This window comes from Pelodiscus sinensis, chromosome 1 (assembly GCF_052426305.1).
Source record: "Pelodiscus sinensis isolate ZL-2025 chromosome 1, ASM5242630v1, whole genome shotgun sequence".
Lineage (NCBI taxonomy): Eukaryota > Metazoa > Chordata > Testudines > Trionychidae > Pelodiscus > Pelodiscus sinensis.
Genome location: NC_143052.1, coordinates 340152419 through 340175571, shown reverse-complemented (window position 1 = coordinate 340175571; position 23153 = coordinate 340152419). Strand labels below are relative to the sequence as shown.

Sequence of the window (23153 nt, the reverse complement as noted above, 5' to 3'; positions counted from 1 at the left end):
CCTATGCTAGAAGCAAAAGGAATGGCAAAAGATCATCTGACGAGACTGGTCCAGGCTTAAGGAGAAACATGTGCATTAAGGAACCATAACATCCAGTAGGGTAAGAAAAATACTCACCTAAATAAAGTAGTGTAATTTAGATTGTGCATTTACCTTTTTTTGGTAACTTTTTGTGATCTTTTTTGCCCACCATTTAAAATTGAACTGTGTCACTAAATATCTGTTTTATGCTTTACAAAACAGAGTCTTTTGCTTGAAGTGCTTGAGAACACTCAGGCCAGTTACAAAGGCTTGTGCATGACCTTTCCGCGCAGACAAGGTAATAAACTTACACTGGTCAGGCTTCTGACCAGAGCAAGACAGTACTGAGTGGAAGGCTGGGAAGGAATTGGCTGGAGTCTCTCTATCGTTACTTCATGAGTGGCTGGGAGAAGCATTCGTGTAACGAGGTTGGGTGCGTTCTTGCCTGTGAATGGCTGTAAGTGCAGTACCTGCCAGACATGTATACCTTGTCACAGTATCACAGTGAGAGAATGCAGGCTGGTCAGTCAGGAGGCTCACCCAGTTCCAGGCTGCACCAGAGGGATCCCATCACACCTTCCTGAAAACACATTTGACTTCAAGAGGTCTCTAAACACTTCCTCTTCTCACCCCAAATAAGCATTAGATCACTTACTCGGCTTGCGGTTGCTTCCCTCTCCACTGCACCTTAATGTATAGTCTATTAGACTATAAGCTCTTTGGGGCCGGTAACCATGCTCAGGGCTCGACAATTAGTGTCATCTACTCGCTCATGGCAAGTAGATTACAAACCAGCACAGCCGCGCAGCACAGTAAGCACATACACAGCGTGATCTGCATATGCGCAGCATGCCAAGCTGTGCGGTTGGTGAACCCTGTCCATGCTCATACTTTGCACTAGTGTTCCCTGTAAGTTGTGAATTTGTGCAGATGCTCAGGGGAAATTCAGATGATGACCAGTTGATTAGCAGAGCACCAATAGCTAGGCTGTGTTTCTGTTGGTGGTGCACGTTCACACATGCCTCCGAGCATGTAAAAAATGTAGTCCGCACATGGATGGAAAAAATCCACATATGGATGAAAAAAAGATTAGAGGGTACATTGCTTTGCGCTGGTGATTTTTAAAAGTTACCCTTTCAAAAGAAAAGCCTTGGTGCAGCTGTATTGCAAAAGGAGAAGTCAGAAAACGTGTTAATAAACAGGATTTAGAACCCAAGCCTGCTTCCACTGAAGGCAAAAGGAATATTGTAATTGGCTTTGGTGAAAGTAGAAGAACATGCTCTAAGTCAGTAGATCATTCAGATTTTAAAGTATTAAAGCTAATGTTTGAAATAAGTTCCCATTACACAAGCTAAAAAAAGGCATAGCACATCTGGGGTCAAAACTGGATTATGAAAAGTTACAAGTGTTGGTTACAAAGTTCACAAAATAGAGTTTGTGCATAACAAGCATTGACCCAGATTAAGGTGTGTGAGTTTTTAAGTGGGAGGAAATAACTGTTTTCAGGTACACCACTCAGAGTGAATAGTCAGAGTCAGAAACAATAAAGAACATTATGTACAAAGATGGAGTTTGTCCTATGTCTAGACTGGCTTCTTGCGCAAGAAATCTTCCACAAAAACTTCTTGCTCAAGAAAGCATCCACTGCAAAATCGCATCGAAAAAGACTGCCTGGATGCTCTCTCGCAAGTAATCAGTGATTGTTATGGACAGAATGGCCACCAGGGCACCTGTGCTTTTTCCTCTTCCCTCTTTTTTTGCACAAAAAAAAAAAAAAAACCCCTCTTGCCCGGCCACACACGAAAGAACTCTCTCAAAAGGGAGTTATTCCTCCTAGAATGAGAAATACCTACACTGGAAAAATCCCTCTGTTCTTTTGTTTTACTTGTGCAAAAATGTGCTTGAAGTGTGGACGCTTCGCAAGCTTTTGCGCAAAAACTCTGTAGCGTAGACCTAGCCTTAGAGAATAAAACATAGGCCTGGTGATTTCCTCCATGCAAATGCCACAATGTCTGACATAACATCTTGCGGCCAGAAAAGTCACCAACAACAAAAATAAACCCCAAATAGTTAGTAACAGAAAGGGAGATGTTTGGAACGCTAACCTATTTGGTGAGAAGGATAGCACTGAATTTAAAACTGTTGCAAGCAAACTGATTCAAAAGAAAACTACAAAAGATTAATATAAACGTCTATTAATTGTGGGGAAGGCAAAGAGAAACCAGGCTTGACATCTTTGAGGTATTAGAAAATTCATTTCAAACCTTTCCATTTATGCAGGACAATGTAGCACTTTAAAGACTAACAAGATGGTTTATTAGATGATGAGCTTTCGTGGGCCAGACCCACTTCCTCAGATCAAATAGTGGAAGAAAGTAGTCACAACCATATATACCAAAGGATACAATTAAAAAAATGAACAAATATGAAAAGGACAAATCACATTGCAGAACAGAAGGAGGATGCGGGGGGGGGGGGGGAGGAAAGGGGGAGGAAGGAAGGTAAGTGTCTGTGAATTGCTGATATTAAAGATAGGGAGAGTGGGATGTTTGTGAGTTAATGGTATTACAGGTGATAATTGGGGAAACTGTCTTGGTAATGGGTGAGAAAGTTCAAAGTCTTGTTAAGTCCTTGTTGGCAAGTGTCGAATTCGACACTTGCCAACAAGGACTTAACTAGACTTTGAACTTTCTCACCCATTACCAAGACAGTTTCCCCAATTATCACCTGTAATACCATTAACTCACAAACATCCCACTCTCCCTATCTTTAATATCAGCAATTCACAGACACTTACCTTCCTTCCTCCCCCTTCCCACCCCCCCGCATCCTCCTTCTGTTCTGCAATGTGATTTGTCCTTTTCATATTTGTTCATTTTTTTTAATTGTATCCTTTGGTATATATGGTTGTGACTACTTTCTTCCACTATTTGATCTGAGGAAGTGGGTCTGGCCCACGAAAGCTCATCATCTAATAAACCATCTTGTTAGTCTTTAAAGTGCTACATTGTCCTGCATTTTGCTTCAACTACCCCAGACTAACAGCTACATTTCTATCACTTTCCATTTATGTTTTCCCCCACAGGCTGGTCATCTTTCCTTATCTAGAAAGATGACCAGAGAAGCAGTTCTATCTACCCTCAAAAGCTTGTTTCTCTCATCAACAGAAGTTTGAAAAATAAAAAAATACTCATCCACCCCATCTCATTCATAACATTGGTCAGTGCACTAATACTCTTATTCTACAGGAGTAGTTTTTCCCTCAGGTTTAACTTTTATTTCAATGTCACATATTGAAGGAGTACCTTACTAGCTTTAGCATCACATTTGGAAAAAATATAGTCTGCTTGCAGAATTCAGGTATGACAGTTATCCACCTGCTCGTCACCCCTTAATTGATACATTTCTGTTACGTTGCACACACGCACGCGCGCACACAACACGCCAAAGTCTGGATCAAAGTATGAAAGAAAAGTAACTAATCTTTAAAGAAACTCAAGAAATAATGGAATAGCAGCATTAGCATCTTCCTGTATTCTGGCTGTCCCCTCTATATAAATAACTCCTACAGGAGTCAACTCAACTGTTCAGTGGACTGGACACAAGAAGGACTGCACCAAAGCCTTTCTGATGGCAGATCTACATTGCTAGGCAAGTCTGTCTAACCTATTTTACTCAGAATTGTGAAAACACACACACACACACTCCCCTGAATGATGCAAGTATAGTGACCTAAGCACTGTCTACACAAGTGCTATTACAAGGGTGACAGGCAGAACCAAACCTGGAACCTCTGGAGCTTACTGCATGAGCCTCTACAGCTTGAGCTAAAAGCCAATAAGGAAACTTATTCTCTCTCTGTAAGTGGTCTTAATGCCACTACATGGGACAGCGAACGACACCCAGAAGATACGTGGGTTACAACACTACGTCAGCAGAAGACACTCTCCCATCGGTGCAGTTGTACCAATTTAGCAATTTTAGACCTTCCTTGAGCCTGAAAAGTGACAAGTACCCGCAACTGCTGCTGAGGTTCCTGAAGGATTGAGGGCACTGGAGACCTTGTAAGAGAAAGCCTAACTCATCAGGAAGCTGGCAAGATATGAAAAAAAATGCAATCACTAGACACAGCAGTTAAATACTGGGATTACTCTCTACTTCCCAATGGAAAGGACAGACCTTCTTCCTTCTGTTCCCTGATTTGCTGAAAGTCTTTTAGAAACATACCCCACTCTAGGAGATCCTGCCTAGTCACAGAACCGGCACTGCTTTTGTTTGGGTAAGGCTTAAGCAGTTTACCAATGCAGTCCTCACAATTATTACCACATATTACTAATGTACATATTGCTAACAAGAACATTTAAACGTCATTTTCATGGCTTAGAGTAGATGATGTTTCCCAAATATCAAGTCAAATTCAGAGGCTTTTTAACTGGCTTTCTTCTGTCTTTCTCCTCAGGAGAAACTCTTTCTGGAGCAAGACTGGGGATGAATAAAGACTGAGTAATTGCCTGTGGGAGCAAATGTTCTGTGGCATCCAGATACCTCACACAGCACTGTGATTTTTCAAGCCTCTGCAAAGAGGAAAGTAGCCAGAATCACAGCAAACATCATGAAGTCCTGTGGCACCTTAAAGACTAACAAATTTATTAGGGCATAATGTATTAGTTTTTAAAGTGCCACAGGACTGGTTTTTGCTGAAACTGACCTCTCTGAAAACTAGGGGACATCGGGTAGGTCTATGAAGCTTTCTGAATCTAAGCAATTCCACATTGCAGCCTTTATAGAGTTACAGAATGAGCTAAAAGCAATTCCTCCAGAAGAACCCTCTGCGGCTGGCTCCCCAGAGCAGCCTCCAAGAAAGCCACCCACTGAGGCACGCCCACGCGCCCTGAATTTTCACTTCATCGGATTCAAAAAGTTCAGTTCTCCTGCCCGCGTTCTCGCCGATCACCACGAAGAAGAAGAAAAAAAGACACAGAGGAGCTGCACTCTGCATTTTCCCAGCACACGCACACTCCGCTCCTGCCGCCGCCTAGACATACGAAGCCGGGAGGGGAGAATCCATCTCCATTCCCCAGCCACCCCACTGGTGTCCCTAGACAGACAACTCGCTCGCTAGACGTGCTACGCCAGCCTAAGGATCTCTGATCCTCACCAAAAAGCCATACTCCCTCCTCCCCACGCTGCTCACTAACCCCATCAAAAGCCAGACGTGCGCTCCGAATCGGGACGTGCTCTGTGGGGTCTCTGCTCACTGAGTACACGATCAATTCAGCGCTGAAGCTTCTGCCAGCCCCAGACACCCCCACTGTTTCAGTTCATTAGACCAAAAAAAAGCCCAACGCCGAACCCCACAACTGCCTCTTCGGGTCCCCTCGTTAATATACAAATCCGGGCGCCGCTGCCCAGGTCTCTCTACTAGCAGCGCTGAGAAAACAAGAGGTGAACCCCAGTTCTTGCTAGTCAATGGATCCCAACAGAGCCAGGAAAGGCTGAGGGGCCAGTTTGGGTCACACCCACCACCACCCCCCCAGACACAATCCTTCGGTTCACACTGGCTCAAGCTAAGGGGGTCTGGGGCAGACGGCAGCCGCCTTTGTTAAATGAATGAGCGTCCTGTGCAAGAGAGGGCAGGGCAGAAGGAGTCGCCCACCCCCGCTCCCTTGGCTAGCTGGGTCTCCCAAACTCCAGCCACGCGGCTTAGCTCGGAGCCCTGCTGTCGCCAACCCTGCCTCCCAGGGAAACTTCAAGGGACTCCGCTTGCGCTGCGCCCTGGTTAAAAACTTGCCCGCGCAGAGCTACCGGCGCAGCGTGGCAATGAACGAGGGTCGCTCTCAGAGCTCCCCCTGCCCGGACAGCCGCGGGGGAAGCCAAGATACAAAGTGCCCGGCAAGGCAGGAGGCGAGAGCTGCCCCCGCTCACATGCGCCCAGCACTCACCTCCTGGCAGCACAGGGATTCCCTTCTCTCGCCCTGCGGCTGCAGCTGCTTTCGCTTCCTCTTTCTCCCCTGCCCACTCCCCCCCTGGCTCCCTTCCTCGGTCCTCCTCGCGGCGAGACTCTCTCCGCAGCCAGCCCAGCAGGCTTGCCCCACGCACGCCCACTGCTCCTCCTCGAGCACGCCACCGCCTCCCCTATTGTCAGCGGCAGCACCTAGCTCAGCGCCGGCAGCAGCTCCCGGCCTCTCTCCCATCGGCTTTTCCCCGCCCTCCGCGGGGCTCCTCTCCCATTGGCGGCTGGGAGTGTCCGGCAAACCTCTCCACTCCCCGTGCGAGCTGGGTTGATGGGGATTGGGAGGGAAGGAGGGAGACAGGAAGATGTGAGTGTGAAGCAAACAGGGTGATGTCATTTGGGAAAGAGGTAGAGGCGGCTGGGATTAGGGAACTGCTAAATGGCATCAGGAGCGAGGCATTCCCTGGCCAACGCTAATTCGAACTAGTTTTTAGTTCTAGATGCACTAGTTTGAATTAGCTTAGTTCAAATTAACTAATTCGAATTAAGTTAGTTTGAATTAGTGCTGTAGTGTAGACATACCCCCAGGGAGGGGCCAATGCTCCCCTGCTGGTGCAGGCGCGGTGGCAGTGCGCGGACCCGCCGGCTCCCCCGGCTTGCGCCGGGACCGCACCAGAGAGTTTGGGGCTGGCCCCCGTCTCCCTGCAGGCGGCGGCTCTGGCCATCCTCCCCCCAGGCCAGTGACAGCCCGTCACACACCCTCCTCCCCTTACAGTGGGGTTTCCCCCTTCCCCGCCTGGGTCAAACACCCGCAAGAAAAAGTCCGCGTTCTGGTGTTTTGCCCGTGCCCGGTATTCTACCTTGAACTGGTAGGGTTGCAGCAACATATACCACCGCGTAAGGCGGGGATTAGAATTTTTCATGGAGTTTAACCAAACTAAAGGAGCATGGTCCGTAACCAGTTTGAATTTATTTCCCCACAAATAGTACCTTAGGGTCTCTATGGCCCATTTCACGGCCAACGCCTCTTTCTCGACCATCACGTAGTTCGTTTCTCGGGGTAGGAGTTTCCGGCTCAGGTAAAGGACTGGATGTTCTTCCCCGTCATACTCCTGAGCCAGCACCGCCCCTAGTCCGCATTCGGATGCGTCTGTGCATAAAATAAATGGTCTCTCAAAGTCAGGCTGTCTTAAAATCGGAGCCTAGATTAATCTATGTTTCAACTCGTGGAAGGGCTGGTTGGCCCGGCCGTCCACTGAATCTTATTGGGGTTTATGTCTTTAGTTAACTCCGTCAATGGGGTTGCGATTGTAGCAAAGTCAGGCACGAACTTGCGGTAGTAGCCCGCCAGTCCTAGGAAACCCCGTACCTGCTTTTTAGTCATCGGGGGGGGATAGTTCCGGAGGGCTTCCACTTTCCCCAACAACGGTTTTAGCTGTCCCCCTCCTACCGTATAGCCCAGGTAGGACACCTCTCTCTAGGCGAAGTGGCATTTCTTGGGGTTAGCCGTGAGTCCCGCTTCCTGCAACGCCCGCATCACGGCCTCCAGGTGCTCGAGGTGCTCCCGCCAAGTCACGCTACACACGGCAATGTCATCTATATAGGCAGCTGCGTACCCTCTAAGGGGCCCTAGTACCTGGTCCATGACCCGCTGGAAGGTCGCCGCTGCTCCATGTAAGCCGAAAGGCATTCGCCGAAACTGCAAGAGGCCGAACGGGGTCACGAACGCGGTTTTCTTCCTATCTTGCGGGTCCAACGGGATCTGCCAATATCCTTTCAACAGGTCCAGGGTGGATATGTATTTAGCCCGCCCCAGACATTCTAATAATTCCTCCACCCTTGGCATGGGGTATGCGTCAAACTGCGAGATGCTGTTGACCCTCCAGAAGTCAATGCAGAACCGCACGCTCCCGTCACTTTTGGGGACCAGCATTATTGGGCTCCTCCACTCGCTTTGTGATTCCTCGATCACCCCCCATTGCTTCATTGCTTGTACTTCTTGCCGGACGGCTTCCCATACCTTCCTGGGGAGGGGTCTATGGGCTTCCCACACTACCCGCTCTGGCTCAGTACGTATACAATGTACTCCTACCTTCGCCGTTCCCGGGGTTGCAGTAAGGACATGATGGAACCGGTGTAGGAGATGTTCCATTTGTTGTCGCTGTTCTTCGGTAAGTTCGGGTCCTATGGACAGCGAGTCTTCCTCTGTACACTCTTCCCGGGATGGGCCAAGATCCTCCTCCCGGTCCACGGGTGCTGCCAGGAGTCCTTCCCTAGCCACCCACTTCTTAAGGAGGTTAACATGGAAAACCTGTGTATCCCTACGCTTCCGCGAGAGCCGTATCTCATAATCTACATCTCCGACCTTGCGGATCACCTCGTAGGGGCCCTGCCATTCCGCGAGGAGCTTAGACTCCTGGGTGGGTAAGAGCAACAACACTCGGTCCCCTGGCCTGAACTGGCGAATCACGGCCGTTCGGTTGTAATAATGAGCCTGTCTCATCTGGGCCCTCAAAAGGTTTAATTTGGCATAGGCCCCCACCCGCCGCAACCTCTCTCAGAGTTGCAGGATGTACTGCACCGTGCCTTGACACTGGGTGGTCTGCACCTCCCAATCCTCCCTTAGAATGTCTAAAATCCTCCTAGGCTGGCGCCCATACAATAGTTCAAACGGGGAGAACTCCGTGGAGGCTTGGGGCACTTCCCGGATAGCAAACAAGAGGGCTGGTAGCATCTGATCCCAGTCCCGTGGTCCTTCTTGCACCACCCACCTGAGCATTTCCTTTAAAGTGCGGTTGAAGCGCTCCACTAACCCGTCCGACTGGGGGTGGTACACGGACGTTCGCAAGGTCTTTATCCGTAGCAGTGCGCACAGTTCTTTCATCAGTCGTGAGGTCACGTTTGTCCCCTGGTCCGTTAAAATGGCCTGGGGGAATCCCACCCTCGCAAAGATTTTGAGCAGCTCGGAAGCTAGGGTCGGTGCCTTGGTATTGTGAAGCGGTACTGCCTCAGGGTACCTAGTGGCATAGTCAATGACAACTAGGATGAACCAGTACCCCGTCCGAGACGGTTCCAGGGGCCCTACCAAATCTAAGGCTATCCTCTCAAAGGGGATGCCCACAACCGGGAGGAGTACCAAGGGGGCCACCGGTACCCTGCCCGAGGAGACCTTCTGGCAGTTGGGGCAAGAGGCACAAAAGTCCCACACCACCCTGTAGACCCCTGGCCAATAAAATCGCTGCAGGACGCGGGCCAATGTCTTTTCCCTTCCCAGATGCCCGGACCAGGGGTTCATGTGTGCCAGGTCCAGGACCTCCCTCCGCCGGCCCTGCAGCACCACTAACTGTCTCCGCTTTTCTTCCCCTTCCCCAGCCCCTTCCAGACGGTACAGCCGATCCCCTATTACCTGGAAGAGGGGTCCCTGACGGTGCCCGTCGGTCTCTGCGGGGCCCTCTGCTTGCTCCCAAGCGTACCGCAAGGTTTCATCTCCCCATTGTTCTTCCAAGAAGTCCGGAGCATCGGCCAGCCTGTCCTCCGGGAGACCCGCCACCGGCGCCCCCCTGCCCACGTCCGGCTCTCCGAGGGTCCGGGGATGGATGTAGCCCTCCGTCACGCGCGTCTGCTCCCGCGGCGGGTCCGCACCTCTACGTAGCAGTCTTGCAAACCCGGGCCAATCTCTCCCCATCACTATCGGGCATGGTAATGTGGGCGCTTTCCCCACCTGCCAGACCTTTGCCATCTGGCCGTCGGCGAGGTGGACCCACACCGTGGGGTAGGCTCTCACATCCCCATGCACGCATTACATCCAAGCAGTCTCTCCGGTCGCCGGGGCATCTCGAACCAGGTCCTCGCGTACTAAAGTAAGAGCAGAGCCAGAGTCCACGAGGGCTTTCAGGGGCTTCAGGCCGAGCCAGATGGTTACTGTCGGCCGCGATTGTTCCGGCGGGGTTCCCCCCGGGGTTGTTAGGCTTAAGGTGCAATCCATTAGAGGACAGTCACGTTTGAAATGCCCGTCCTGCCCGCATTGATAGCAGGCATTCCGACTCCCCATCCTATGGCTTTCGCCCGCCTTCTCTTCCGTCCCCTTCCTTGCTCTCTCCTGGGTGTCTCCCGGCTTGCCTGGCCATATTGGAGCCAACCATCGCCCCCCCCCCAAAGGCCGGCCTAGGCGGGGTCTTTGGGCGGGCTTGGTCCGCCTCCTCGTGCCTGCGGTGCCTCCCGCAGGGAGGGGCCGGGTATTGACTCCTGCCGCTCCCCTATCTCACCTCCCTCTGCGTTCATATGGGCTTCGGTGAGGGCCTGGCTGGTGCCTCCCTCACCCTGGCTGGTGCCTCCGGACCCACTTCTGGGCTTCCTGGGGGAGAAGGTGCACGTACTGCTCCAGAATCACCGTTTCCGTGCCGGAGTGCTGCTCAGGCTCTAGCCAGCGCCAAGCCCATTCGCGCAGCCACTGTGCAAAGGCCCGAGGCCGCTCCCCAAGTTTGAATCGTTCGCACCGAAAACACTGGCGATACGTGTCACTGGTGATCCCTAGCTGATCCAGAATGGCTTCTTTTACTTTCACATACTGCAGCGCATCCTGGGTCGCTAAGGAGCCAACAAAGTGGCCCAGTGGTCCTCTGGCCATCTCGCGGCAGTGGCCACCCATTCAAAAGTCGTCAGATAGGCTTCGGGGTCATCCCCCGGCCCCATCTTGGTCAAGCGCAGGGGGAGAGAGCCCAGGTTGCGTTCGCCCTCCTCGCCCTGCCACACGGGCCCCCCTGCCGCTCCGGGCGGGCGGGCCCCCTGTATCTGTATCCATTTCTCATGTTGAGTGGCCAACTCTTGGACCAGCAGCTGCTGCTGGTCCTGAAATTGGGTTGCCAGTTGCTGGAGCATCTGGGCCTGCTACTGCTGCTGCTGGCGCTGGGTTTCCCCCACCCAGTCCAACAGCTGTTGTGGATCCATTGTTCTGGCACTCGTTTTCCTTTCCCTAGGCAAAAAACACCCCTTAACTCGAGTGCCAACTCAGGGGGTCGATACCCACATTCTCCACCACGGGTGAGGTGTGAGGGGTGCGATCACCCCCTCCCAGTACAAGAGGGGGGTTCTGCGGACCCCTTCGTCCTCTTCTCGTCCTTTGTCGTACCCCGGGTCCCCGCTATGGGCCCGGGCCCTTGGGTGCAATCACCCCCTCCCGGATGGAAGGGGGGGTCAGCGAACCCGGAAATTGTCACTCGTCCCTGCGGGATGGGACTTGAGCCCACAGTCTAAGTTCTCCCCGGCACGGGGTCCCAATTCGCAGTCTTGCCTTCAGTAAAGTTTCTAGGAGCAGGACGCTCCTTCAGGAGAGGGAGGGGGACCGGTCCCACCCTCTCTCCGGGTCCCAGCCCGGGGCCCTAGGCGTCGGGGCTTGTTTGCACCCCGGCGTGGTGGACAGGGGGTCACTCCCTCCGTAACCCGTCCACCCACGGTCACCAAAAGCGCCCCACCCCGGGCTCCTTCCTCCCCTCCTGAGTCCCCTGGGGTCACAGCCCCAACCCCCAGGGCCTACCCTGGTTAGGCGGCTCGGGTCCTGGGTCATCTGGGCGAAGTCTCCAGGGAAAGCTCTCTTGGCTGGGTCCGCTCCCTCCGGGACCGGCGCGGCGGGGTTCGGTTGTCGTCGGAGAAGGGGCTGACCGACTGCCAGCTGTGGTGACTGTCCCGGGAGCCCTGGGGGCCGAGAACGGGCTGACTGCCGGCCTCGGTGACGCTCGAGGTCCGTCCTGGGTCGGGGGCCGCTCCTCCGCCGCTGCAAGGAGGCTGCCCCCGACCTCGCTGGCGGTGAGCCCTTTTGAACCGGCCTGCCGCGCCGGCCGCTACCCGGGGCCCCTTCCTTTCTGGCAGAGTGCCGGCATCCTCCCCCGCCGTGCACCCGCCTCGCTCCGCCCTGCCCCCGCCCTGCGTGTCCTCCAGGGAGGGGCCAATGCTCCCCTGCTGGCGCAGGCGCGGCGGCAGCGTGCGGACCCGCCGGCTCCCCCGGCTTGTGCCAGGGTCGCACCAGAGAGCTTGGGGCTGGCCGCTGTCTCCCTGCGGGCGGCGGCTCCAGCCGTCCTCCCCCCGGGCCAGTGACAACCCGTCACAGCATCTAAGACCTGCTCCCTGACCAAAGACAGGAGGAGCTGCTCAGGGATATCTGTCCACAACATGGCAGTGGTAAACTTTGGACCTGAAATTGTAAAATATACGTCTTGCTTCAAAGGCGACTGATTGAAAACCAAACAATTTTTTCTTTGTGTTTTAAACTTAATAAGCAGAGCAGATGCACTGAAAATATTTGTGAAATGGCTCTGAATTTCCTTGGTACTGAGCATAAATTCATATGGCTTCATTCCAAGAAGTTTATTTCCTCAATTACCTCAAAAGTCTCTCTTATGCTCTGTGGGCAGGAATTGCACATCAGGCCCTAACCTCAACAACCAACTCTGTTAAGCAATTGATTTTTGAGTAATCACTTGAGAACTTAATTTCCTCCTTTTTAGACTAACAGAATAGAATCACAGAAGATGAGGGTTGGAAGAGACCTCAGGAGGTCATCTAATCCAACCTCCTAGGTAAGCAGGATCAACACCAACTAAATCATCCCAACCAAGGCTTTGTCAAGCCTCACCTTAAAAACCTCTAGGAATAGAGATTCTATCACCTCTCTAGGCAACCCATTCTAGTGGTTCACTGCCCTCCTAGGATATGTCTACACTACAGCACTAATTCGAACTAACTTAATTCGAATTAGTTAATTCGAACTAAGCTAATTTGAACTAGTGCATCTAGAACTAAAAAACTAGTTCGAATTAGCGTTTTGCTAATTCGAACTAGCATGTCCACATTGAGTGGACCCTGAACCAAGGTTAAGGACGGCCGGAAGCAGTGCCGGCAGGGCATCAGCTTAGTACTTAGAGGGTGGAGCTGCTGTCTCAGACTAGCCGAGGGCTGTGCTTAAAGGGACCTGACCCCTCCACCCCGGACAGACAGTTCTCAGGGGTTCCCCGCTTGCAAAGCAGTCCTGGCTTGGAGTACCCTGAGTGCTCACACTGGGCACATCACAGCACTCGGCCATCAGCCCGGCTGCACTTGCCGCAGGCTGCCATCCGGGGCGGGGTCAATCGGAGGGCTGCAGGAGAGCTTCCACCCCGAGGAGCCCGCAGAGCCATCCCAGTCCTCCCCATCGGGGACGCGTACCCCATTCCTCCCTCACCTCCTTCCACTTACCCCTCCCTAGCCCCCCTTCCTGATGTACAAAATAAAGGACACGTGTGGTCAAAAATAGAAACTCTCTTTATTGAACAAAACTCGGGGAGACTGGGAAAAGGAGGTGGGAGAGGGGAAGAGAGAGGGTGGGAGAGCGGAGGGCAACTAAAATGATCAGGGGTTTGAAACAGGTCCCATATGAAGAGAGGCTAAAGAGACTGGGACTTTTCAGCTTAGAAAAGAGGAGACTGAGGGGGGACATGATAGAGGTCTAGAAAAGAATGATGTGGAGAGGGAGCATAAAGAAAAGTTTTTCATTAGTTCCAATAATAGAAGGACTAGAGGACACCAAATGAAATGAATGGGTAGCAGGCTTCAAACTAATAAAAGAAAGTTCTTCTTCACAAAGCAAATAGTCAACCTGTGGAACTCCTTGCCACAGGAGGCTGCGAAGGCTAGAACTAGAACAGAGTTTAAAGAGAAGTTAGATAAAGTCATGGAGGTTGGGTCCCTGGAATGCTATTAGCCAGCGGGTAGAAATGGTGTCCCTGGCCTCTGTTTGTGGAAGGCTGGAGATGGGTGGCACGAGACAAATGGCTTGGTCATTGTCTTCGGTCCATCCCCTCCAGGGTCCCTAGTGTTGGCCGCTGTCAGCAGACAGGCTACTGGGCTAGATGGACCTTTGGTCTGAGCCAGTACGGCCGTTCTTATGTTTTTATGTTCTAAGCTCAGGGCTCAGGGTTGGGGGTCTCGCTGGACCACCCTGATTTTCATGCAAACCTGCTCCTGGGTGGCCAGGCTGGCAGCTATCCTGCCCTAGACGGCCACTTTCCTGTGCCTAGTGCGGAGGTCGTGGATGAGGTCCATGATGTCCGCACTAGACCAAGCAGGCGCCTGCCTCTTGCGTCCCCGGGCAGGCTCCTGGGAGCTGCCAGCCTGGTCCCGGGAAGAGGTGGAGGGCTGGGGGGCAGCGGATAGCTGGTTCATACCGTGCCAGGTGCAGGGTCTGCTGGCTGGGTGCTGGCAGGCTTGCACCTGGCACGGGCACCGTAGCCAGACCGTGCCCCTTTAAGGACTCCGGGGCCGGGAGGGGGGCAGAAGAGTTTCCCTGGTGGTGCCCAGAGTGGCCACCAGGGAAAGCTGGGGAGGGCTAGCCTCCCACTAGTTCGAATTAATTGGCTACACAGCCCTTAATTCGAACTACTTAATTCGAACTAGGCGTTAGTCCTCGTAGAATGAGGTTTACCTAGTTCGAATTAAGCGCTCCGCTAGTTCGAATTAAGTTCGAACTAGCGGTTTGCCTGTGTAGCACCTATCAAAGTTAATTCAAACTAACGGCTGTTAGTTCGAATTAACTTTGTAGTGTAAATATACCCCAAGTGAAATAGTTTTTCCTACTATCCAATCTAGACCTCTCCCATTGCAACTTGAGACCATTGCTGCTGCTTCTGTCATCTGTCACCATTGTGAACATCCTCTCTCCATCCGCTTTGGATCCCCAACTTCAGGTAACTGAATTCTGCTATCAAATCCCCCTTCACTCTTCTCTTCTGCAGATTAAATAATTCCAGTTCCCTCAGCCTCTGCTCATACATCACGTGCCTCACCCCCTAATCATTTTCATTTTGTCCACATCCTTTCAGTAGTGGGAGGCCCAAAACTGGACGCAGGGCTCCAGATGTGGCCTTACCACTGCCATATACAGGGGAATAATCACTTCCTTAGATCTGCTGGCAATGCTCCTACTAATGCAGCCCAATATGCTGTTAGCCTTCTTGGCAACAAGGGCACACTGTTGATTCATATCCAGCTTCTCCTCTACTATAATCCCCAGATCCTTTTTGGCAGAAATGCTGCTTAGCCAGTCAGTCCTCAGCCTTTAACAGTGCTTGGGATTCTTCCATCCTAAGCACAGAACTCCGCACTTTTCCTTGCTGAACCTCATCACATTGCTTTTGGTCCAATCCTCCAATATGTCTAGGTCACTTTGGACCCTATCCCTAACCTACAGCATATCTACCTTTCCCCCTAGCTGAGTGTCATCTGCTAACTTGCTGAGGATGCAATCCAACCCATCATCCAAATCTTAATGAAATCTTAATGAAGACGTTGAACAAAACCAACCCCAGGCCCAACTGCTGGGGCATGCCACTTGATACCAGATGCCAACTCAACATCAAGCGGTTTATCACTACCTGTTGAGCACAACAATCTAGCCAATTTTCTATCCACTGTAATAGGGCAGGTTAGCGGGCTTGATTAGAAGGAAAGAAAGGCAAGGCAGTTCTGGAAAATAGCAATGGCCCTGATTAATTAGGGCAGCTGAGACAGGATGACTCTAAAGCAAATAAGGGCCAGCTGAGCTGACTTCAGGTTGCCTGGGAATTCTTTAAAAGCCTTCCTTGGGGAGGGGGGTGGAAGTAGTAGAGGAGTTGGCAGGTATGTGTGTGCTTTATAACTAGTATGGTTACCAGTCAGAGATGCTGATAAAGAGAAAGGTAGCATTGCTGAAGGTGAGGGGCTCCAATAGGGAGGCTACATCTACACTGCCTGCTTCTTGTGCAAGAAGTGTTTTGCACAAAAGTACTTGTGCAAGAGAGTATCCATGCTGGTGGGATGCTCTTGTGCAAAAGTTTCAGCCCAGAACTACTTTGCAGAAGGCAAAAGGGTACCAGGACTTTCTTGGGGTGGGGTCTGGAGCTCCTTTGAGATATGTGCTTAAAGGGATCTCCCTGGACAGCTTTTTCTCTCCTGCTGCATGCTTTGGGACCTCTTGCAGAGACTGACAGCCATAGCAGTTCTAGTTGTGGTTGCCATCAGCCTCTTTGAACACCACAGCTTCTGCCTTTGGTGTTATCACTGCTGTGCCATGGAGCCAGGAATGGCCCTGTGCCTGCTCTGGCTCCACATGGCCATTTTGGAGTGCCTGCAGCTGCTGCTCCATGCTGCTGCACTACTCCTGCAGGAGCTGAAGACTGAACTCTAGCTGGACTCCCTCTCCACAGAGGTGATGGCATCCCTGGGGCATCCCCACCCCACTGTGAAGAGGTGATATGTGAGACTGGACACCAGTACTGAGTGGTGGGACTGGCTGGTCCAGGAGCAGTGGGATGACCAGCAGTGGCTCCGGAACTTCAGGATGCGAAAGCAGATGTTCCTGGAGCTAGTGATAGGAATGTGTGCCTAGCTCATCCCTGTGCTCCAGAGATGTACTGTGGGCTGCCATCCCGGTCAACAAGAGGGTTGCCATTGCCCTCTGGAAGCTGGCTTCCCTGGACAGCTACTGTTTGGTGGGACACCAGTTTGGGGTGGGCAGGTCCACTGTCGGTGCTGTTGCGATGCAGGTAAGTCCTGGGGGGAGTGCTGCACTCCCTGCCCAGGGGAAGGGAAGACTCCAGGTTGGGGGGGGGTGGGGAGAGTGGGGGACACCCCATCACCCAGGGGTTTGTGCCATCCCTTCCTCACATACTCCTGCTGGTATTGGGGAAGCCTGTGGGATGGGGGGGCCCTGGTGTGTTTGGGGACAGAGGGCTTCACAGGAGGGCAGGCCTCCCTCCCCAAGGGATTATGCACTTACCCTGCCTCATTCAGTGCACTCCCTGTGTTTCTGTGTGCCTTCCGCAGGTTGTCCATGCCATCAACAACATCCTGCTCCAGAGAGTCCTCTGCCTTCAGGATGTGGATGCAACAGTGGCCGGCTTCACAGCCCTGGGGTTCCCCAACTGTGGGGGAAGCCCTGGATGCGACCCACATCCCCATCCATGCCCTGAAACATCGAGCAACCCATTTTATCAATCTGAAGGGGTACTTCTCCGTTACGCTCCAGGCCCTTGTGGACCACCGTGGCCGCTTCAGACATTTATGTGGGGTAGTCCGGCAGGGCACAAGATGCCTGCATCCTAAGAAACTCCAGGCTGTTTCACAGGCTGGAGGCAGGTACTTTCATCCCCCAGCAGGAATTTACTGTTGGGGACGTCCACATGCCTCTGTATTGTGGGGGATGCAGCCTACCCCCTGATGCCCTGGGTGATGTGGCCCTACACAGGACGGACGGACCCCAGCTGGGCAAGTTTCAATGACCACATGAACGGGGCCCGCAACCAGAGCGAGTGCGCCTTTGGACAGCCGAAGACGCGCTTCCATTGTCTGCTCATCCATCTTGAGATGGGTGAGCAGAACATTTCTGAGGTTGTGACAGTGTGTTGTGTGCTCCACAACATCATGGAACAGAAGGTGGGTTTGCTGCTCGCCGCTCCATTCCCCTGCGACCCCCTCCCTCGCAGGCAGTGTGGGTCCCAGCAGATCCGTCACAGGGGCATACTCCCAACCCATTCCTCCTTCCCTTCCCTTCCCCAGAGCCAAACACCTCCGCTCCCTGCTGTAATCCAGTCCCCTTTCTCCCTCACCTTATGTCCTGGTCCCAACAGACACCGCCACTTGAAACGCAACCCCCACCTTTTCCATTATTTTCAATGGAAAAACTGACCCCGCATAACACGTTTTCATTTAACATGATCATTTTCTGAAACATATCTATACAGGCAGTCCCCGGGTAACATGGATCCGACTTACATCGGATCCCTACTTACAAACGGGGTGAGGCAACCCTGCACTAGCTGCTTCCCCCCAGCAGACCAGGGAGATGCAAAGCTAGCACCCCCCCCCCCCAGCAGACCAGGGAGACGCGGAGCGACTTTTCTCAGCAGACACCTCAGCTTGAGAATAAAGGACTGAGGGAAGTGAGGTGTGGGAGAATAAAACTGAGCTCTGGAGAAATGTTTGGCTAGAGTTTCCCCTACAATATGTACCAGTTCCGACTTACATACAAATTCAACTTAAGAACAAACCTATAGTCCCTATCTTGTACGTAACCCGGGGACTGCCTGTAGTGTTAAATGCGGAATTACTGTACAGACTCCTTGGGGTCACCACTACAGGCAGTCCCCGACTTACACGGATCCGACTGATGTCGGATCCACACTTACGAACGGGGCTTTTCTCGCCCTGGAGCTCACGGGCGGCGGGTCGCCGCCCGTGTCCTCCGGGGCGAGAAAAGCTTCTCCCGGTCTCCCTGGTCTGCTGGGGGGGTCCAGCAAAGCCACTGGACCCCCCAGCAGACCAGGGACACCCGAGCAAAGCCGCCGCCTGGGCGGCTTTGCTCGTTTGCCCGGGAGCAAAGCCGCCCAGGCAGCGGGACCCCCGCCGCCTGGGCGCCTTTGCTTCTGTCCCCCTGGTCTGCTGGGGGGGTCCAGCGGCTTTGCTGGACCCCCCCAGCAGACCAGGGAGACAGGAGCAAAGCCGTACAGGCGGCATCCCGCTGACTGTGCGGCTTTGTTCGGGGGCAAAGGAGCAAAGCCACACGGGCGGCGGGGTCCCTCCCCTTTGCTCGGGTCTCCCTGGTCTGCTGGGGGGGGAGGGGGCGTAGCTAGTCTGCCCCCGCCCCCAGCAGACCAGGCTTTTGTTGCGGGACGCCTTGGGTAGAGCAGCTGGGGTGCTGCCTGGTTGGTCCTGTGGGAACCTAGCGGGCAGCACCCCAGCTGTTCTGTCCCAGGCTCCAGATTCAGCAGCTGTTGAAACTGATCAGGCTGATTCCAGGAAGCTGGGGGCAGAGCAACTCTGCCTCCGGCTTCCTGAAGTCAGCCCCTGGTCAGTTTCAGTGGCGGCAGCTGAATCTGGAGCCAGTTCCGACTTACATACAAATTCAACTTAAGAACAAACCTATAGTCCCTATCTTGTACGTAACCCGGGGACTGCCTGTAGTTACCTCTCTTCAAAGGTGTTACACTGATGTAACTATTGTAAATGAGGAGAGGACCAGATTTGTTCTATCCTAGCAATGTCTGTAGTTTCATCACTTAAAACTGAATATGCTCCTCATGTGTTCCCTGCCCCTTACAATGTCATTTTTCAGAAAATAATCACATATTTCAATCAATTTATTTCTGGGTAGCATTATAGAAGTTTCTAAATGCTCCCTAATACTTTCAGCCCCTCATCGTTAGACTTATCATGGAGAGTAATGACTTGCATAACATAAAACATGATGGTACAATCAAGTACAGACTCCCTTGATAAGTGTCGGAGAGTCTTTCAGCTGCTCCTTAAAGGTTCTGTTCATTTTGGTCAAGATATCAAAGAAATTGACCACTCATAGAAATCTTCCTGCCATTCTGATTTTACATGCTCTCTCACTGCTTCACTGACGACCGTGTATTTAGTGAAACATAATGCACTTTTTGCACCCCAGATAATTTTGGTCAAAAAAATTTTTTTAACAGCAAAGATTTCCTTTGATGCTGGAGTAAGGTAAATACTGTGAGTCATAAATGATTACATGGACTTACTGTGCAACTCTTGAAATCATAAAATGCAAGTGGATCCATGAGTTAGCAATGAAGTCATCCTTTGATTCATCAGCAATCAGGTGCATCTGATTGTATACATCATAATACCAAGGAATGCTTGCTGATTTTGAGTTGAAGATTGGGGCTTTTCTTGGTTGCAGTCTCAATGTCTGCTGAGCTGCATTGCTCTACATTTTTATCAGAGACTCTGGTGTTTTCTTATTCATCTGAAGTTTTTTGCTTCTTGAAAAAAGTTATGAATATTCCTAGTTAACCTGAGGTGGAAAATACATTTAAATAATTTTTTTTTTTTTTACAGTGGGATCAGCCAATGGAGCTATGCTGATTTTCACCAGCTGAGGATCTGGCCTTTTACATATTAATCTGATAATTTATAAAGCTCTATGGAGATGAATGATTGGTAAGGCAGAATGACCTATACTCAAATATCAATGGAGGCACTGGTATTGCAACCCCTCACAGTTTTATACTTAATTTTAATTATGCTACAGTATTTATGTCTTTAAGGGTGCATCTACATTGCACCATTATTTCAAAATAACGGCTGCTATTTCGAAATAGCCCCTTATTATTTCTCACCAGTGCCTTCTGGGGCTCTAAATTGAGATAGCACGTCTGTATTAGGGAAGCCTGCCGTGGACTAATTTTTTGGCTTCCCTGCAGTGTAGACGTGCTATTTTTAAATAAGCTATTTTGGAATAACTATTCCAGACTAGTTTATTTCAAAATAGTTGTACAGTGTAGACATACCCATAATTCACATAACATGCATATAGGGCATGTTACAAAAATTACAGTCAAAATCTTCTCCCTCCATCTGCCAACCCCATTAAATCTTGTCTGTGCCTCTGGAGTCATAATTCAGCCCTACTAAAATCCATCTTTCTCTACCTTCTTTCCAGCCAAGGTCACCAGCTCAAATGCTCCTCCCCCAGTTCTATATCTGCCCCTAAAATTTCCATATTATATCCTAGGAACTCCCCTCCCTGCCAGTTTCCACACTTATCCCCTTGCCTCATTCCACACATTCCCTAAGAACAACCCCATCATGTGAGAATGTCCTCACCCCCGTTTTGGCTGGAAATCACTATAGCAGCTGAGCATAGCAAAATACATATCTCATGGCAGAATTACAGGCAGCCAGCGAACAGGAATGGGCACCAAGAGGTAACTGGCAGAGATATCATTGAGGAGCAAAAAAATGTGGGAGGGAGAGAAGGGGAGGCAGCTCTCCCATGTTCCCCAATTTGTAAGGCCTTTGGATGACTATAGAGAAAAAATTGTAAAAGATAAGCTAATATTGGGGAAGGTGGAACATACTGTAGAATCAGCAGAATGGCAATGGCATGCAAAGATCTCACCCACAATCCACTGGTGTGTAATGCTCACACTTGCAAAAGCCACAGCACATCTACAGTGCATATTATACTCTCAGTGGCAGCAACTGTAATAAAAGTACATTTCACTATTTGTGTTTCAAATGCCTTTTTTCACATTTGACGTACATTTTAATGGAAAATTCAATTCCAAATTGGAGCAGGGAGTCATTGTCTCTTACTCCACTTTCATGTGCAAATAACCCTGTCCTGTTATTTAATTTGGTAAGTCTCTCAGACATTTTTCAGATACTCCTCTGGATGCTGGAAGATTAGCATCAAAATTAAAACCATTTTTCTGACACTTTCACACCAATGTAGAGAATTCAAATAAAGTGGGACCCAAAGACCAATGTTCTCTAAATAACCAACAACAATTCTCTGTTTCCCCACAGGCAAGGGCATTTGATTTAGGCTTTTCTTGCCTTGCCAAAAATTGGCCTAAAGGGCCAATATTTACCACCAACCCAGCATGGTTTTATCAAACACATCTAGACGCTTTTGTTGAGTCCAGGAATAATTTTCTATTTAATATATTCTGTCCATTTTTTAGTCCAGTGATGTGGTTAAATTCTTGTCTTTCAAACTCCGAAGGAGGCTGATTTATAGGTAATCAGAATTAAATGGGCCAAATCCTGCTCAGAGATGAATCACTAACAAACCCAGTTTCATGCCATTTAAATTTAATCCAGATTTACACAAGTGCAAATGATTGAACAGTTTGTCCAATACTTATAAGAAGAGTAGAAGATGTAGTAACTATGGAATAACAAAGGAAGACTCAATTTTGAGTGAAAGTTATGAAGGGCGAAGTTTATTCCCTGAACCACAGTAACCCTGTCTTTTATTGTAGACTGACTGGCTGTGTCTAGACTGGCCAGTTTTTCCGAAAAATCAGCCGCTTTTTTGGAAAAACTTGCCAGCTGTCTACACTGGCTGCTTGAATTTGCGCAAAAGCACTGACTTCCTGCTGTAAGAAATCAGTGCTTCTTGCGGAAATGCTATTCTGCTCCCGTTCAGGCAAAAGTCCCTTTTGCGCAAAGCTTTTGCACAAAAGGGACAGTGTAGACAGCTCAGATTTGTTTTCCGCAAAAAAACCCCGATTGCGAAAATGGCGATCGGGGCTTTTTTGCGGAAAAGTGCGTCTAGTTTGGCACGGACGCTTTTCCGCAAAAAGTGCTTTTGCAGAAAAGCGTCCGTGCCAATCTAGACGCTCTGTTCCGAAAATGCTTTTAACGGAAAACTTTTCCATTAAAAGCATTTCTGGAAAATCATGCCAATCTAGACACAGCCACCAAGTTTAATAGGCTTTCCTCTAGTTAAAGAAAATCAGCAAAAATCAATTAGCTTTTCCTCTCTTTATTGATTTCTTAAAATATGCTTCTGGAGAGTTCCCATTAACAGTGTAAACAGAACTAAACACTGCAACAGCCAGTCAATGGCGGATATAGGGCAGGGCGAGCGGGGCAGCCATCCCGGGCTCCGCGCTTCAAGAAGCCCCGTGCATGCACCGTGGCAAAGGGGACCCCGTGAAATTGTGCTGCCCTGGGCCCCGCAAAATGGTCATCTGCCCCTGCAGCCAGTCTAAGTGAGACATCAGAAGGAGACTGTTAATCCAGAGCTATTTTATTTATTGACCACTAACAAAGCAGCTCATTTTTATGTAGAAAATCTTGCCCATGAAGAGGGATATTGTAGATATCTGTGAGAGAGTGAACGAGAATATAACAGCATAATAGAATTAGGGGTTTTCCCCCTTTTTCAGCTTACTTATGTACCTATTCAAGATCCAGCCCTGCTCTAACTGAAGTCAATGGGAGTTGTGCCACTGATTTCAGTGTGGACAGGATTAGGCCTTTAGTCATTGCATCTCTGCCAGATTTTATTTCATACCCTGCCAAAATGTCACCACATAAACCAATCCGTATCTTGAATCATTTAAAACTGGATTGAACAAAGCCTTAGAAAATAAAATTTAAGGAACAATTCTGCTCCAGCAAAGAAACTGACTGGATGATTGAATACGTCTTTTTCCATGCCTTTGTGATTCTGTCTTGCTGTATTACACGAGTGGCAACCAGGCACTGTAAAGCATTAACAGACACTCATTCTTTCTGAGTGTTGTGTGAATGTTTCACAAATATCATGCAGTTTAAGCAAGCTGTAAAAATATAAAATCATGATGTCTCTTTCCTATATATTTGTGGACCTCAGTATAGAATTTAAAACATT

At 50.4% G+C, this 23153-nt stretch overlaps 1 protein-coding gene across 3 annotated transcripts in view; it reads right to left on the bottom strand.

The window, feature by feature from the left end:
- PAK1 (p21 (RAC1) activated kinase 1) overlaps positions 1-6223 on the bottom strand; it is a 128583-nt gene extending 122360 nt beyond the window's left edge. For 2 of the 3 annotated variants that reach the window (XM_006131928.5, XM_006131927.4), the window contains exon 1: positions 5964-6223. The gene's annotated coding sequence lies outside the window, so the exon portion shown is untranslated. The remainder of the gene's footprint in view (positions 1-5963) is intronic. The other variant, XM_006131926.4, reaches the window with a different exon arrangement.
- Positions 6224-23153: the final 16930 nt, after the last annotated feature.